We start from the raw sequence: 17,386 nt of genomic DNA, 5'->3' as shown, positions 1-17,386 counted from the left end.
GTTACCGGGCGACCTGAGTGTTCCGCACGACCTGTTATATCTGTCGAAATTCCCTTGACCATTGATACCGTACTGCAAAAGTGTTAATTAGCATTTTTGTGTTTTTCATTACATCATTTTACTGTACGCGCCGTTGTCTCGTGCGAAGCTCATTAGCGAATGCTTATCGGTGTTCCACATCTGTTTATTTTTCAAATTAAGGAATCACATCTTAAAATGTGTATTATGTTAGCTATCTGATCATGCCGAAGCTTCACTGAGGACTTAACAATAATTTGCAATGTTTCCCTTGTCAGTTATATACATACGAAAGTCAACGATGTTTTATTGATAACATAAAACAAGGCCGTATCTGCCTAGCAGTACATATGATCTGAGCATTGAGACTTGGGATGCTCTACGTATGTATTATGAAGAGCTTTGGATTGTTTGTAAGCACTAAGCAGGCCGCAGGTGATGGGTGTTAAACAGTGAACTGTGGAGGATATATATTACAGTATTTCAACATGGTGAATGTTATGAAAGGTGTGTTGGTCGAATGGTAAGACATATGCATTTATTACAGTGTTTTGTGATAACGTGCGATGTTGTTGGTGCCTGATGCATACAATTTTTATAGTACCGTGGAACCAAGAGAGAATCATCGCCTTGCGGCTTCCAATAATAAATGTTTACATGCTTTAAGGAAATACGTTAACTTCCTTCTTGTAGATAAGATACTGAATTTATTACTGACATTCTTATGTGTCCTTATACTGAACATTTATTGATAAAGTTCGATTGCAGTTAGCTTCCTTGTGTTGGACTAATGCAGTAGAATTCGTCTGAGTGAATTATTATATAAACATTGAAAATTCATCAACATTTTTTGTTAAATACAACATTCTTTAGTTGGAAAAAAATCAATTGGCTTGTCTAAATATCAATAGTGTACCTAATCTACTAGAGACATATGATGTTCCATTTTGTAGTGTCTTAATGCTTAGCCAAGTTTAAGTATTGTATACAACTTTAACTTCAAGTAAACACAACAAATGACGTGTACTTGTAGGATTCATGTTGTGTTTCAGAGTACAATTTCTGAGTGTGACAATGAGTTTGATAAACCCTATCAGTAACATTTCACTAAGGAAGTTAGCATCAAAGCACGATTTAAATTATGACAGTTTCTCCAAAAGGTTTTAAATGCAGACAGAGTTGAACAATGGTAACATACACTGAAGGACAGTTTTGAATTGTGCCATAATGTATGAATCCCGTTTATGTGAGACGATTCACCTTGCTATGCAGGATATAAAGTGTGTAGCTAGGTCAAAGAAAATCTACCTTGTAGAGAAGCATTATTATTACAACAAACCAGCAATTAGCGTCAAATAAGAACATCAGGGGTTGTTACAGTATTTCAAATCTAAGAAGACTTGAGCTCTGATTCACGTTAGTGGTATATGGAGTTCTGGAAATTAAAGGTAGCGCGAATGTAACTAATTAGAAAGAAAGCTGTAACAGTTTTAGAAAGTGTCTTCAAGAGAGTGCAAATTCAGATTTTTCGCAATTTTTTTTTTTCCTCTCATGGACTAAACAAATATGCAACCATTGGTGCTACCCTCAATATCCATTTTGGTCCAATTGAGTAGAATCCCCTTTTTTTGAGCAGTATTCTTAGATGGGTTCCACAAGTGTTTGGTAAGCAGTTTCCGGGTCTAGTGTAGCAGGGGATACAACCCGTCGGCTTTGGACAATGACGTCACAAGTCGCCAGTTAGCAGTTTACCATTTTCGCTTTTGCTGTTATGTTTCAGTTTCGTTTTTTTACTGATTGCTTAATAAAGTGGATCTGTTTATTCTGTCTCATGAGATTTTTTTTTTAAAGCCAAAAAACACTTATCAGCCACTGAAGGGAGCTACAACACTAAGAAGAATCGCTTCTCGATTGGCCACTTGTGACGTCATTGTCCAAAGCCGACGGGTTGTATCCCCTGCTGCACTAGTCCCAGCCATTCAGTTTCATATCCTCAAGAATAGTTACAGTGCAGTATTTGTGTGAGATAATTCATTCTAATTGTGACTTCTTGATATTGTAATTGCAGAATACTGCATTTTTTGCATCTTGTGAAGCACCTAATTGTACATTTCTGAACATTTAAAGCAAGTTACCTATTTTTGCACCACTTTGAAATTGTATCAAGATCTGACTGAATATCTGTGTGGGTTTTGCTCATGTAGCCTAGTTCTTCATAGAAGATAACTGCATCCTCTGCAAAAAGTGTGAGGTAACAGTAAGGTCTAACATTGTCTGTCAGAACATTAATATACAATATGAACAGAAAGGACCCCAGCAGTTATTTCTGGGGGCCTGTAGGAAGCAACTTCTGCCTCTGTTGGTGATTCCCCTTTCAAGGTCACATTCTGTAGAGGAGCTGTGGCTCAAGTTTAAATGTGTAAATGAATAGTTCCATATGCCCAGGATCGATACGTGCCCAGCAGAACAGTTCAGAATGGTAGAGATGCTCCATGGTGTACAGTGACTAAGAAAGTTCTAAAAGAACGGAGACCACTGCATAATCATAGGGTGAGTGAGAACTTTAATTAGAAATGGAAAACTAGGGCACAACATATATTCTGCAAACTGTTACAAGCAACAGGAATTTATGCATTTAAATAGTAATGTTATGTTTCCGTATTTTCAATATTAATTATTTTACTGAGCGTTACGGAAGGACAAAGAAAAAGCACAGCTTTTTTCATACTTGAATATAAAGATTAATTCCTGCTCTGATGTTCATATTTCACTTAGCAAATTTTTTAATTGGTTAACTGCATCTGTTTAGTACATAAATAATGGCATAATAGATTTTTTTTAGCTCCTAGATTAAATGCTGCATCCAAGAAAGTGTTATGGAAGGACATTTTTTCCCAGCTATACAAATTTGACTTTTAGGACAAAATACATTGTTATTTATTGAATTTTATAACAATAAATGCTATCATACAAGTTACATATTAATTTATTACTGAAATTAAAATTATGTAGCATAGGAAAGTGAAATTATTGTTAGTAAAATATAGACTTTGTACATACGTAATTTAAAACACTGTTCTGAAAAAGCAGCCTTTACATTTAATAAATTAACACTGGAAAATGATTTATAAACGTCAAAATAATTGAAAAATATATAGGCCTACTTAGGCTTAACCACTTGCTTAAGAAAGCATGAGTAATGTTGCTGAGATATTTCTTTTTTTGTTTTTAAGAAATTGCTAGGAAAAAAACTTTCATTTAGTCATTGTTGATAAACATCAACAGGATCTGAAAATTTATAAGTAAGTGTTTCAGAACTACCATTAATATGTGGTTCACTTAACACAGAAATAATGCCAGCAGGAGAAACATTAAAGACATCATTCTGGACAGTTTTAAATGTCTTTTTAGTATTGTCTGTTGACTTTATTCCCATCACTTTGTAAATGTCTTTATCAGCATGAAACTTCTGAATAATGCATGCATACCTGTATACAACAGCTGTATCACTAAACACTTTGCAAAGTAAAAATGATCCATTAGACAAGACTGAATCATCTGTTAACTTGCTTTGAACTACTTGGTTCTGCTGGTGCTTGAAATCATTTGCACTCTGAATAAGTTTATAGGTCCTTCCACTACTATGCTGCCCAGAAAAAACAGAATTTTCCAAAAGTGTGACATTTTTTTTTATCAGAAGAGAGTTGTGCAAAATGATATTTTCGAAGCCCACTTATAGGCAAACAGTTATTCCTTTGGCTTTCCAACAGTCTCTTTACTGCTTCAGTTCTTGGCTCTGGAACATAAATCACAATAATACTTTTGGCAAGATCTTTTGCAGCTGTTGCAAATTCTTCTGCATTATTTACTACTATGTTTTTCTGGGGAGTATGGAACGAAAAATGACTGTCTTCAGTTCTCCTCCGATGCCATCACGTGGATCCTTTCCATGAGCTGTTTCGAAGTAACTTCGATCAGCTGTTACACCAAAATCTTATTCATGAAAAAGAAGATCACAAACAGAGAACTGGCTTTTGAACTGACTTGCAGCTCCAACACTACAGTAATGGACATGTGAAATTGGAAACCCAACTTTTGTTTTTAGATGTGCTAAAATTGCCTGATTGAAAGCATGGACACTGTCCTTACTATGTTCTAAAGAATCAGATACAACACAGTAGTTTATATGCTTCAGTTCAGGGCACTTGTAATACACAATGGCTGTAAAAATACACACACTGGGTAAACACCAGTGAGCCTGCATGATCTCAGATTGATGTTTTATCGAAAAGTTTTCTGAGAAATCCTCAAGTACAACAATGTCTGTTTTGGGAAGGACACGCTTTAACGTGCGCAACTCGGAGTGCTGCCTATGCGCACTGCAAACATGCCTGGTCAAACTGTGTAATTGTAAATAAAGTTGTACCTTTGCTACTGACAACTTTGTTCGCATTTCTTGTTTCTTTGTATGACCTTCTTCTAGACACCTTTTTTAAAAAGTTATTCTTTCGTTTAAATCTAATCCTTCAAAATAGCTGTCAAGATTTGAAGTGCCACACTCTTCACAATTCCTGTCTATACAGCTGATATTGGAATCACAAACTGTTTTCTCAAGTAGTTCATCTAAACTTTTTGGTATGCTTGACACGTGCTTGTTCAAAGACCTTTATAACATAGCAGACACAAACTTCTCAATCTCTTAGTGTTATAGGTACAACATGCTTTGGTCATAATTGTTTAGATTTTGACAGTCCAATGGGTAATTCTCCATGCTCTTTGCAGAAAAGTTCATAAATTTCTTTAATATTGTATATCAAAAATCTCTTTTTGCCTGTACTCTTTACCACGTTCAATAGAATTCCTTTCTGCCAGGGCACTGCCAGCTTATGTCATCTCTTTCATAAAATTGTATCACTATCTGTATATTTTGATTTGGCACAGAATCCCTTCTTTTTTTTCTTTCAAATACTGATTGTTTGGGTTTTACATTCCTAGCAGTAAAGCCAGCAACTTCAAAAAAATTATTAAGTTTTTGAGGTGAAAAGGATTTGACGAGTTTTCCAAGAACTTCGGGATGCTTGGAAGGTGATTTCGGGAGACATCTCTTGACCCTAGTGGTAGCTTTACCTAACATGGTAGGTGACATTTTTAATGTTGGATTTGCACTGGTTTGACGAACAAGGGCATGTTGCATCTTTTTCTTTTCTTTTTCATATTTTCGTAAATGACATATCTTTCCCTCAGCTAATAACTTCTGTCATTTTGCTTTCTTTCTCTTACAATCTTTTTGATGATACACTTCTGCTGTTACTAGATCATTCATTTTTCGTTTTCTGCATTCCTTAGCACACTCGGCACCAGTTTTGGCCATCACACCTGCACATATATTCAAGAAACTGAACCAAAGTAGCAATTGAATTTACATTACATTTCCAAAAATTTCGTAGTAAGCCATTGATGTACATTACATTTTATTTGCAAGCTCAAAGAGTGAACATATGCTCAGCTGAACCAAAGTAGCAATTGAATTTACATTACATTTCCAAAAATTTCATAGTAAGCCATTGATGTACATTACATTTTATTTGCAAGCTCAAAGAGTGAACATATGCTCAGCTCAAAGGAGATATGCCATGATTGTTTAGAGTATAAATTAAAAATTACAAAGCCAAAAAATTGAGAAATTCTTTTTACATGTTTTTAAAAGTGTTGCACATAACAATGTCACCCAGTCTTTGCAGAGTAGGCTACGATATTCTTTCACTGTTAATAATTATAAAAATATTTGGAAGTTGTCAGGTAAATACTAACAATAGTAACAAGATGCCTCAGCATGTAAATATTTGATACACTTGCTTATATAGCATATGGAATTATAGCCTACATTCTTCACCCAGTCTTTTGAAGTAATCAGGCTTATTCGAAAAAATGTTTCAGACTTATGCATAAATAAACAAACTTTGTTTACATTAAACTAATACTTACTTTCAAATTGTTTATAACCTTACAACCAGCAGATTTACACTTCCAACATGAACAGCCACTTGAAACCTATACAACAACGGAGAGAGAGAACAGAAAACTGTAGGGAAAACATCTGACAGAATTGTTTCATTGGCTAGCTAGGTAAAGATATGCTGTGAGTGGCTGATTTCGTTTTTAGAGGTAAACTCAGATAGACATTTATAACAAATGTCCTTCCGTAACAAAAAATGTCCTTCCGTAACAAGTTTTACAAAATAAATATTTATTAAATAGTCGTGTTTCATGTGGTTTTATGGTACTGAAGTCATCATAATACTATTATTAGGAAGTTATGTAAAAGAAAATTTTATGTTAACTGTTCATTATATTTGATATTGAAATTATGTCAACAATTTGTTACGGAAGGACATTTACAATTTTGGGGGAAATTTTATGTCTTTGATAAACATACCAAATTCCTTCTTTTAATACCAATGTATTCCTGTTAGGCTAACTTAATTGCCCACATAGATTTTGTCACAGGATCATCAATTTGTGTGATACAAATAATAAAAATGAAATCTCCTTCCATAACAGAAAATATTTTATTTTTTCTAAATGTATGAGAAAAAATCACACTAATAATTATTTAAAAACAAAAATGACTATAGCATATGAAACTACATAGTTTTCTGAACAAGATAGCAGAAGTTTTATGGTGATTAAAAGGTTTTCGAATTTCAGTACTTGTGGCATACAATATCGTGGCCTGATCCGTCAATGTTTCAGTGACTACTGTAGCAGAATTTTGTCTAAAGGTCTTTTACAACACCCAAAGAAATTCTGGTCATGTGTAGAGGCTGATAGTGTTATCAAGGTTTGTGCCCAGTCACTCATGTATAAGACAGGAATGGGAATTGAGGGCAGCAGAGCAATAGCAAAGATACTTAATTCCGTTTCCACATGTTCCTTTACAAAGGAAAATCCAGAACTGCCCTTTTTTAATTCTTGCACCACTGAAAAGATGAGTGAAATAAATATTAAGTGTCAGTGACACTGAGAAACAGCTTAAACCATTGAGATTGAACAGAGCTCCTGGATCCAGTGGAATTGCTATCAGATTCTATACTGAATTTTCAGCTGGGTTAGCTCCTTTTATAGCTGTAATTTATTGTGAATCCCTTGAGCAAAAACCAATGCCCGGTTGTTGGAAGGAAGCATGTCACACCTGTTTACAAGAATACTGGTAGAAGTGAGCCACAAAACTACCATCCTGTATCCTTGACATTGATTTGCTGTAGAATCTTAGAAAATATTCTGCTCTCAAACATAATGAGGTATCCGCAACATAATGACCTCCTCCATACGAACCAGCATGGATTCCGAAAACATCAATCATGTGAAACCCAACTTGCACTTTTCTCGTATTACACACTGAAAGCTTTTCATTAAGGCAATCGGGTGGATGTAGCATTTCTTGATGTCTGAAAAACGTGTGGTTCAAGACTACCCCTACACTTACTAGCAAAAGTAGAGTTGTATGGAGTGTCAATTGAAATTTGCGACTGGAATGAGGATTTTTTGTAGGACGGATGCAGCAAGTTTTCTTGGAGGGAAGTCATTCACAGATGTAGAAGTAACTTCGGGTGTGCCCCAGGGAAGCATTTTTGGACCCTTGCTATTTATGTTGTATATTATTGAACTCTCAGACAATACTAATAGTAACCTCCGACTTTTTGCATATGATGCAAACATCTGTAATGAAGTACTGTCTGCAAGAAGCTGCATAAATATTCAGTCAGTTCTTGATCAGATTTCGAAGTGGTCTAAAGATAGGGAAACTTGCTTTAAATGTACACAAAATGGGGAAGAAAAAAGGCCAGCTGGGGTGGCCAAGCGGTTCTAGGCGCTACAGTCTGGAACCGCGCGACCGCTACTGTCGCAGGTTCGAATCCGGCCTCGGGCATGGATGTGTGTGATGTCCTTAGGTTAGTTAGGTTTAAGTAGTTCTAAGGTCTAGGGGACTGATGACCTCAGATGTTAAGTCCCATAGTGCTCAGAGCCATTTGGAAAAAAAGTAGTATCTTACCACCACAGGCATGGTGTGAATCAGTCAGGAATATACTACAATGCCTCTATTCAGCATGCATTTAGGCACTTAAACAATCATTCTTTCTGAGCTCTATATGCGAATAGAATGATAAAAATGCTAGTAACTGGTACAGTCTGCCATTCACAGTGGTTTGCTGAGTATTTATGACCTACTGTAGACAAAACTTTACAAAGGGCCGTTGGTGCTCTTACCTTGAAGCATATATTGGTAACATCTGCTTCAAGTGATGATGGGAAGTTAAGGTGGCAGAACAGCTGATTTGTGTAGTTAATAACAAAATTGTTCTAGTTTCAGTTGCTGGAGAAACAAATATTGCATTTTAACATAACATCCCATAGGATAGTACGTATCATAGTGCGATCAAACAGAAGCTCCGTAGACAAATGTGGATACACAGAAGCGTGTAATGAATTATTTGGCACAGTTGTTATTTTTATAATTTTGCAGACGAGGTCTGTTAATGCAACTCGGTAAGACTTAATATTTGTGCTACACACGTTTTGATTCTGTGTATTTACAGAAGTCATATATTATGTCTCATTCATGACACTTCATAAATAAAATGAAGTGAAACGTGTATGATATAAAAAACAAGTGAACTTTTATTTAGTTATTTGGATGCACCACACCGCCAAGAAAACAATTATATATGAAAAAAAGGAATTCCTGAAAATATAAAAATGATGGCAACATAAGGATTTTATTCAAAAGTATGCATCACGACCTCGTATTCTTTTTCTTTTTGTTGACTTTGCCAAATTGTCTCCTCCAAACACAGCTGCATTGATTTCCACAGTAAATGCGTCCCCATGAAGTTTCTCACTTTCTTTCTCACACACTTCAATACACACTTCTCTGCAGAAGCTTCTCCAATTACAACTGTCTTCTCAGATAACTACAGTTCATAAGTAATAAGTTTCTACACCTTTCATGCAAAGAAAAATTAACTGAAAAATTTTTGCAAGACTTCATTCACCTTAGAAAGCAACCATAGATATTAATACTGTATTTGGCGTTCTTGTAAGTATCCAGTAAGAAATTGCATAACAGGTGACTTCAGAGAAAGAGTGCTCCTTTGGGAAACAGTTTTATTTAAATTCATTGTGTTTTGATGCATGGCTTCCAAATGAGTTTGTTATAGGGACCTTGTCTTTATGTAACGCAAAGGCAAATTAGTTACCTGGTGTGTGTCTCACAGATTTATCACCAGTAGTAGAAAATTTCCAAAGTTTGGTGGAGATATGAACCTCATTTACCATATGAAAGTAAATATCTGATGCACTAGAGCTGCAAAAAGACTGCTAGAGTTAGTTGTAGCATTTGCAGAAATTGTTGGTTTGAGAGGAGTAAGATTGGTACAGAAAATTGAAAGTTTGTATCGATAAAAATATTTACACTGTCAGTAATTTTTTTTTCTTTGGGTTGGCGAGAAATAACCCCCAAGACCCAGCCTCACCGTGCTTCAATGTGCTGTGATCAGAAGAAACTACTCAACATATAAGACAGGTGTTAACAGAACCTAAATTATTCCTTGCTTATCATTGCCCGTACTGTTACAGGTTGAGAGACATCACACTTACATGACCTTTAGGCTATGCTACAGATTATTCTCTCACATCAACCTAAAATCCGTATTCCCATTCGTTGGCTTTGCCAAACCACAACCAATCTGTTGCCTTCCAACCTAACCTAGACCTTGGGCTATGCTAGAGATCAGTGTGTCTAAAAGACCCTTTTTTTCCCTCCTGTCACATTTGTTGAATTCTTCAACTCAAACCAAACTGTTGCCGTCCAACCTAACCTAGATCTCAAGCTCGTATCCTTTTTGTGATACTTAAATGACCTCTAGTTACAACATTTAAGTAAAAGACCAGAACCAACAACCACTTGGGCAATTAAGCCGCACACCAATTACCACAAGGTTTAAGGTAATATGTGTTTCACTACATACTTATAAATGCGATCCTGGCCACCTTCATTATATGCTGAAGTACAACTTCATATGGAAACCAACAACTAAATAAATCAAGTTAACTGCTTTACCCAATGAAATATTTATCAGACACTAGTTTCACTACAGTTCTGAACTGTCTTAAAGCCCCTAAACGTGCAAATAACAAACACTCACATGTAGAAAAGAGAAAAACAGTCACTATCCTTATACCACAACAGACTTCATCTCCAGCTGGATATCCCAGTGACTTCACTGCTGAACAACTTCCAGTGGCCACCAGATAAACCTAATCTGGAGAATCAACACTTAGTAACATATTAGAAACATTTTTTGAACTAAGCCCCCACAATTCTGGATGCTTTGCAATATAACCACAAGCACCGGATTGCTACTTACTATACCCTCTGCACACACCACTGCGTGCGAAGGCTCCATCCAACTCAGTTGCTTGCCCAGTATGCAACAGTTTGAAGCAGCTGGTCTTTTAAATTAACACTGTGGTCATGATGGCTGAAGGGAAAGAAAAACTGACTGGAAATGCCATATGGCACACAGTCTGTCTCCACAAACATTTCTGTTGTTTCCATATTTATTGTCTTCACCAACTCAACCAAAGTGTTCCTCTTCAACCTAACCTAGATATTGGGCTATGCTACAGATCAGTCTGCCACCACAACCAGCTTTTTTCACTTTCACATTTGTTGGGTTTGCAAAATAACAGTTAGAATGTTGCCTTCTAACCTAAAATAGACATTGGGATACGCAACAGGTCACAATAAAAACACCAGGATTCTACAGTAACAGAAAATTAAGGAATGACTGTCCACTCAACAGGGATCATTTATGAGAGTCTTGTCAGTAGTACCAAAATTGCTTATATTATACAAATTATTTCACATCTGTCACAAAATAAAAATTTCTGTGGTTTAGGGAGCTCCCATAGTAACTGCTTCAATGTAAAAAGTGCCCAACTGCTCCATACATCAATAATAGTCATGCTAAGATGCAGCAAAACTAGTAAATTAATTAAGGGCCATCCATAGAACACGAATAATTCATAGTAGCCTGTCATCAGTACAACATTCCGCATTCCAGAATAAATCATAATTATTATTTCACCATAGAAGGTGCTCTGTATAACAGTAATAGAAACACCAATATACTGTTACAGCAGAAACTGAAGAAAGGATGGACTACACAACGCATGTAATTTGTCTTTTACTGAAACAAAAATTCACAATTGTATACAAATTACTTCTGATCAGACTGTTAAAAAACAAAATTTTCTGTTATTTAACAGATCCTGTTATAACCATGTGAACATAAAAAGTGCCAATTGCTATTTACGTCAATAATAGAAACACCAACTATAAATTAATAAAGGGTTGTCTACAAAATGTGAATAATTCATAGCAGTCTGTCACCAACACAGCATTCCACATTTTAGAATAAATCATTAGTAATATTTCACCATACAAATTAATATATATATATATATATATATATATATATATATACATATATATATATATATATATAAAAACAAAGATGCTGTGACTTACCAAACGAGAAAGCGCTGGTAGATAGACACAATAAAAAACGCGCACACAAATTTCAAGCTTTCGTAACCCAAGGTTGCTTCATCAGGAAAGGCGAAAGGATGTGGGTTTTAAGGGAGAGGGTAAACTACCATTGCTTATATATATATAAACAAAGATGATGTGACTTACCATACGAAAGTGCTGGTAGGTCGATAGAAACACAAACAGACACATACATACACACAACATTCAAGCTTTCGCAACAAATGTTGCCTCATCAGGAAAGAGGGAAGGAGAGGGAAAGACGAAAGGATGTGGGTTTTAAAGGTGAGGGTAAGGAGTCGTTCCAATCCCGGGAGCGGAAAGACTTACCTTAGGGGGAAAAAAGGACGGGTATACACTCGTGCACACACACACACACACACACACACACACACACACACACACACACACACACACACAGACAGACACAAGCAGACATATTAATAGGCAAAGAGTTTGGGCAGAGATGTCAGTCGAGGCGGAAGTGCAGAGGCAAAGATGTTGTTGAGTGACAGGTGAGGTATGAGTTTGTTTGTGTTTCTATCGACCTGCCAGCGCTTTTGTATGGTAAGTCACATCATCTTTGTTTTTAAATATATTTTTCCCGCGTGGAATGTTTCCCTCTAATATATATATATATATCACACACACACACGAGAAAGTGCTGGTAGAAGCCATTAAAGTGGTATACACTAACTATAGAAATGGCCAGTAGGAATATGATCATAAGCGTCAGTATCTAGCCACACCAGTATGTGTAGAAATAATGCAAGTGATTCATATTTTCTGGCTAACAGCTTGTCATCTGCTCTACAGAGGCTTTTATCCAATTGGTTGCAATCACAATACAAGCATAGATGTTGCAAACATTTGCACTATCCTGCAAGGCATGTGGATGGCCTTCAGTAAGGTTTAGCTCATACTGTGTACCCTTTTAGTGACACACATATTTTGATTCATCATGACAAAATGGGTTATGTGATATTGAGGCAATGTTAGTTATTTAAAGACATATTTTTAAACTCTCAGTGATATGAGTGAGGGAGGTGACAGAGGAACAGCAAGGTGCACATTACTGATGCATGGCTCTTGGTCTCGAGTGGGAGGGAATGTTCTGCAATGGTCACTTCCCTGAACAAGAAGAGAGTGCGAGACTATTAAGTTCAGTCTCAGTGGAGAAATATATTTACTGAAATACTGTTAGTCTCAGTGGCAGAAACTGCCAGAGAGATATTCTGCTCACAATGCGCTTTACTGTTAAAGCTCTGAGAGTGTATGTTCATAGAAGGATCAACCAATATATTGCTTCATACTATGTACATCATGAGAAAAGTCCATAATTGTAAAAGTGGAGAGATTTGAACCCACACAAATGCTCACCAACAGTTGTCCTTCCTGCGAACCATTCACATCTTGAACAGGGAAGGGGGAAGTGACGGTGGTACACAAAGTTCCCTTTGCCACACACAATAAAATGGTTTGTAGGCTGTACACAGTTACTCATCCCAAGGAATTGTTGAACAACATTAGTCTATTGACTGTATTTCATTCAATTACTTCAGCTAACCTTACAAGCATAGTTGCTGGTAATCTGTGAGCCATGGCCAATTAATTAAGCCCAGGTGGAGACAAAGAGACAGGGGTACTACCACACTGTATATTAAGAAATCCCCAGTCCAGTCACAAATTCCCTTTGAACATTGGTGTGTTACTGAGTCAAATGCTTTTCAGAACTCAAGGATTACTGCAGCCATCAGATCACCTTGAAGTGAATTTCGGGATGTCATGTGGGAAAAGTGTGAGTTGAGTTTTTTATGACTGATGTTTCCAGAATCCATGCTGGTTAGCAGTCATTTTGTCTAGTTGGAGCTCAGATTATATTTTTTAAAAATTTAAGAGATTGATGTTTTTGACAGAGGATGTTATTTTTGTGGGTCATTATAGAGAGTGCTTCTTGTAGAGTGGTTTATTTTAGTAGGATCATTTGGGTTAATTATATACTGATAGTTTTGCATGCCAGGGAAGATTATGTGCTATGAAGAAGACAGAATCAAAAACTACAGTTTCTTAATAACGTATTTGTCCTGCAATCATTTTACAATTATTATTGTAATTGTGAAGAATAGGCTGAAGAGACTAGTCACGAAGAATCAATGCACATTGAAGTGGAATACGGAAGCACTAAGCAATGAAGAGATACTCTTGAAATTCTCTGAGGATATAGATACCGGTACTGTGATAATGAATATCTCAGTAGGCAGTTCAAACAATGGAAAATCCAGTATGGAATAATGAAAAGATTATGAAGAGGATAGATTGCTACTCACTGTACAGAGGACTACTAAACATGTAAGATTTTGGCCAGAAGGCCTGCTTCTGTAAAACTCTCTCTCTCTCTCTCTCTCTCTCTCTCTCTCTCTCTCTCTCTCTCTCTCTCTGGCTACCGGGGCTGGACTGTGAGCAACTGCACAGGATGGGAGAGGGAATTTGGTTGTGCGGATTAGGAGGAGGCTGAGGTGGGGAGGGGACAGTAAAGGGCTGCTTGTGGGAGTATACGGGGATGAGGTGGAGAGAGGGTGGGGCAGCTAGGTGCAGTTAGGGGGTTAGACAGAGAGGGGGGGGGGGGGGTGAAAGGTAGAGAAGTAAAAAGACTGTGGTTGCCATTGTGGACTAGAAGTGGAATTGAAGGCTGCGGAGTGGGAACACGGAAGAGAATAGTTGGGTGAAGGACAATGACTAACGAAGGTTGAGGCCACGAGGATTAGGGGAACGTAGGATATATTACACAATTCAGAAAAGCTGATGTTGGGAGGAGGGATCCAGATGGCACAGGCTGTGAAGCAGTCATTAAAATGAAAAACTGTGTGGTGGGCAGCCTGCTCAGCAACTGGATGGTCCAGCTGTTCCTTGGCCACTGTTTGTTGGTGGCCATTCATGCATACGGACAGGTGTTGGTTGTCATGCACATGTAGAACGAAGCACAGTGGTTGCAGCTTAGTTTGTATGTCACATGACTGGTTTCACAGTTAGCCTTGCCCTTGATGGGCTAGGTGATGCCTGTCACTGGACTGGAGTCGGTGGTGGTGGGAGAATATGTGGGACAGGTATTGGATCTAGGTCTGTTACAAGGATATGAGCCATGAGGCATTTCAGGGCATGAAGAGAGATAGTTGAAACCCTGGCACATAATGTGATTCAGTTGCTTCAGTCCTGGCTGGTATTGAGTCATAAGGGAATGCTCCTCTGTGGCCGGACAGTGGGACTTTGGGAGGTTGTGGGTGACTGGAGAGATAATGCATGTTAGATCTGTTTATTTACAAGGTCGGGAGGGCAATTATTGTATGTGAAGGCCTCAGTGAGACCCTTGGTATATTTCAAGAGGAACTGCTTGTTACTACAGATGTGACGGCCATGGGTGGCAAGACTGTGTGGAAGGGAATTCGTGGTATGGAGCAGGTGGCAGCTTTCAAAGTGAAGGTATTGTTGGCGGTTGGTAGCTTTGATATGAATGGAGGTACTGATGTAGCCATCTTTGAGGTGGAAGCCAGCATTGAGGAAGGTGGCTTGTTTGGTTGAGGAGGATCAAATGAAGCGAATGGTGGAGATGATTGATGGAGTTCTGTTGGAGCGTGGATAGGATCCTCACCCTCAATCCAGAACACGGAGATGTCATCAGTGTATGTGAACTATGTGAGGGGTTTGGGATTCTGGGTGGTTAGGAAGGATTCCTCTTGATGGCCCATTAGTAGGCTGACATAGGATGGTGTCAACCGGGTGCCCATTGTCATATCCCAGATTTGTTTGTAGATGATGCCTTTGAAGGAGATATAATTGCGGGTGAGGATGTAGTGGATCATGCTGACAAGGGAGGTTACAGGTTTGGAACCCATAAGGTGCTGGGAAAAATAGTGTTCAGTAGCGGTTAGGGATGTTAGTGTAAAGGGGGGTGGCATCAATAGTGACGAGCAGGGCACCATACGGTAGAGAACCAGGAACTACGGAGAGTCAGTGGAGGAAATGGTTAGTATCTTTTCTATAGAAGAGTAGATTGGTCTATAAGAGTAGAGATTTTTCTCAGTGGGGGTACAGTAACTGGCCACGATAGGACATCCTGGGTGGTTAGGTATATGGACTTTAGGAAGCATGTAGAAGTTAGGAGTGTGGTAAATGGTCAGGGTGAGGAGAGAGGTACCTCGGGAGAGGCTCTGGGATGGGCCTAAGGATGTGAGGAGAGACTGGAGATCCTGCTGGATTTCTGGAATGGGGTCACTGTGGCAGGTTTTGTAGGTCGATGATTCTGAGAGCTGGTGGAGTCCTTCTGCCAGGTAATCCTTGCAGTTCAAAACAACAGTGGTGAAGCTCTTGTCAGCAGGTAGGATACTAATGTCGGGATCAGATTTTAGGTGGTGGATTGCAGTTCTTTCTGTGGATGTAAGGTTAGCTTGCATGTTGAGGGATTTGGGGAATCAGTCATGCACTCTACAAGCTAAGCTGGAACCACTGTGATTTGTTCTACATCGGCCTGGCAACCAACAAGCTGTCTGTCTACATGAATGGCCACCGACAAACTGTGACCAAGAAATAGCTGGACCATCCAGTTCCTGAGCACACTGCCCAACATAACATGCTTAATTTTAATGACTGCTTCACAATCTGTGTCGCCTCGATCCTTCCTACCAACACCAGCTTATCTTAATTTCGTGGGTGGGAGCTTCCTGTGCAGTGTATCCAACATTTCCATAACCGTCCTGGCCTCAACCTTTGTTAGTCATTGTCCTTCACCCACCTATCCCCTTCCATGTTCCCACTCTCCAACCTTCTATTCCACAAGCACACCCACAGTGTTTTTACTCCCCCCCCCCCCCCCCCCTCTTCCCCCCTCAGTCTAACATACTGACTTCACCTTGTGCCTTACCCTCTCTCCACCTTATCCCTATATGCTCCCTCAAACGGCACTTTACTGTTCCACATCACTACCCTGCTCTCCTTCCCCCTCCCCGCCCCAGCTAGGATGTATAACAGATAGATCACAACCTTGATTGGAAAACCCACACCTTAGAATTAATGAAGCCATAGTTGTAGTGCACACAATTACAGTTGCAGGAGATTTAAAAGTCAAGCAGTTTCTTTGTGCTGCATATTTCCATTTACTAATGAGCTTTAAAAAATCATTTTTGTGGAAGCTCTATTTTGAGGGATATTATTTTCTGAATATAGAAACATGTTAGAAGAAGTGCATCTGATGTTTGTTTTAGAACATCTGGTAGAAATAACTTCAAAAAATGTAGTATTGTGAAACAATTCATCATTACTAATTTTTGTCTCTTCTCAGAGAAATATAATACCAAGACCATATTCAAGTCATCAGAACTTTAAGGGTTTCACATTAGCACAGAATGTAGTCTAAATACTAGGTTTCACACATGTTCAACTGGCCAGAGCATATTAAATTGCTGGTGGATAGTGTAGTGTATCATAAAAGACTGACTTAAAACAGAGAACTCTTCATTAGACAACTTGCATTCCATTGAAGAGAATCTTCACAAAAACTTTTTACACTAGTGTATTAGTTTATAATCTAATTAATGTTAGAACTATGATATTTCATATTACAGTTTATTTTATTACAGTTTAATAAAAATAATGTTCTTAACTACTTTTCACATCCAAGTGGCCCCTATCCACAAGAGCATTCATTATGATTCATATAATTTAATGTTGTTAACTCGAAAGCACTGTAATGGCTAGTAACTA

The sequence above is a fragment of the Schistocerca americana genome, chromosome 2, assembly GCF_021461395.2.
Source record: "Schistocerca americana isolate TAMUIC-IGC-003095 chromosome 2, iqSchAmer2.1, whole genome shotgun sequence".
Taxonomy (NCBI): domain Eukaryota; kingdom Metazoa; phylum Arthropoda; class Insecta; order Orthoptera; family Acrididae; genus Schistocerca; species Schistocerca americana.
The sequence above is the reverse complement of the archived record's forward strand: the minus strand, read 5'-3'. Positions refer to the sequence as shown.